Below are 2,499 nucleotides of genomic sequence, written 5' to 3'. Positions count from 1 at the left end.
GGGAGCTCTTCTTAATATTTTGACACCAAAATCATGTCGATACACCTTACCGACTGCGAGTAAAGCCACCCACGCTTTAACTTGACAGACTGTATTTCCCAATATTTCTAAAATTATTACTTATAATTTTCATTCTATATATTGTATATATATAGTTTTTTAATATTATTTATTTTTATTTTTATGGTCTGCAATTTCTATGAATTTTTTCAGACTTTTATAAAAATATAATTATAATTCCAAGTGATATGAAAATTGTTCTTTTGGTTTTTAGATGTTAAGACGGCAGTTCCAAGCCAGATTACGTTTCGCATTGGCAAACAAAATTAGACGAACAGAATTTCACTGTTATATTCATAAAAAATATCATATTCCATAAAATATATTTTAAAATAAACTTTAAATTATTATAATTTTTTTTAAATGTTTGAAATATTTTCGACACTGTGAACTTCCCGAAATTATAAAAGTCTGAAACCTGAATACTCCGAATTTAAAAATTCTAGAAAAATGAAATTCTGGACAGTTTACAATATTATCGAATTTGAAAATTCCCGAATAATAAAACTCCAGGCCAAATGCTGTCTAATGATAAAATATACAAACTAAAAAATTCCCGAATTGCAGAAATTGAGAAAACAGTTTTATGGTCAATATTATTTATTTATTACAAATACAATAATCAAATATTTTTATTATAGAAATTTTGTTTAATGTTTAATTTGGATAAATTATTGTTTTAATTTAAGATAATAAATAATTGTATAAAAATATGATACCAACATAAATTTAAAAACACGTGAGCTTCAATTAAATCAAACTTTACAGGATTCAATTCAGACTAATTTAACGCGACTTTTATTTTCATTTTTCTAAATAATAATTTTATTTTTGCGTGAGTTTTCTGAAATATACAAAAATACAATTCACATTTTCAAACATCGTTTTTTATTCAAAAATACATTTGTTCAATTATTGTTATTTTAAATTCTAACAATAGTTTTTAGAAACTTCAAACATTAAAAAAGTTTTTTCTTTGGTATAAGTATTTTATTATTCTATTAAAAAAAATGTTTGTTATCAAACTATTTTTTAACTGTTCAAATTAGAGAGTTGTCTAGCCCGAATATTGTATAATTCGGAAATTTTCTGTAATATTGTAAATTGTCGAGAATTTTCCAATTCGGAATTTTTATATTTCGTCAATGTTATCATTTCGGAATTTTTACAGTGATGTGGCAATTATATTTTTCGGAAAAAGTGACTGAACAATCCCGAAAAATAAAATTCCCGACACTGTAAAATTCGTACACTGAAAGATGACCAAAGAATAAAATTCCCGAAATTATAAAAGTCGAATTGGAGAATTCATGAAAAAGAAAATAAATAAAATTCCGGACAAAAAGATATTACCGAATTTAAAAAATCCCTAAAGAAAATGGCTGAATTATAAAATATCCGAACTAGAAAATACCTGAATTTCAACAATTCAAAAAGTTGTTTATCAAATATTATTTATTTATTGAAAATACAATAATCGAATATATATTTCTGGATGAAAAAATTTGTTTAAAAATGTGCATTGTATTTGAGAAAAATATTTAAAAATTCTGAAAAATCGAAGTTTTTATTAATAAAAAAAAATAATAAAAATAAATTTTGATATAAATCGTCGTTAAATTGAATCCTGCAAAGTTTGTTTAAAAAATGTTCTTATGTAGGTACGAAGAAAATTTAGGCAGAACATTTTTTTCTTTCAAAGCGCACGTGTTTTTTAATTTATTTTTTAATACAATTTTTATAAAATTATTATTCAGGTGCCGGAGATTTCATTTTTTGTGATTTTCGTTCATCCCTTTCGGGATTTTTTCAGCGGTGCCATATTTTTATACCTCCTCTTAAAATTATGTAATTTTTCAAAATAAAAAGTCAACATTTCAAAACATTTTAAAATCATCAAAACTATCAATTCTCTTTTAAATTATTTTAAAAAATTTTCGGAACTTTTAAATATCCTTTAGACTGTTTACCATTTTTCCTAACATTTTTGTAAAATCTTGTACTTTAAGAACCAAAATGAAATACTTATACCTTGAAAATACAGATAAAAAAATAAAACTATTATAATTGTAACATTCAAAGTTTAAATTTGTCCCTCTGAAATTGTGACAATTCTTTTTCAAATTGTTTTTTTTTTCAAACTAAATAGATTAAAAATGGAATATTTTATACTGAAATAATAATTCAAAAAGAATTTGAAATTGAATAAAGGCGTTCATTTAAGAAGCCATTAATTCGAACGTTTACACTTGTGTCACTACTAAGGCTTTCGAATTAAATTAGTTCAAATTTTAACGTTAAAATATGTAAATTATATCATTTAGAACAGATCTAGAATCATCTTGTAAAATCAATCACTGTTAAATTTGTAATACTCGAACTGCAGTTCAATTTTCAAATTTATTTTCTTTTCCCGATTTGTCCCGGTCGCGAGTATAG

This window comes from Belonocnema kinseyi, chromosome 5 (assembly GCF_010883055.1).
Source record: "Belonocnema kinseyi isolate 2016_QV_RU_SX_M_011 chromosome 5, B_treatae_v1, whole genome shotgun sequence".
Taxonomy (NCBI): domain Eukaryota; kingdom Metazoa; phylum Arthropoda; class Insecta; order Hymenoptera; family Cynipidae; genus Belonocnema; species Belonocnema kinseyi.
The sequence above is the reverse complement of the archived record's forward strand: the minus strand, read 5'-3'. Positions refer to the sequence as shown.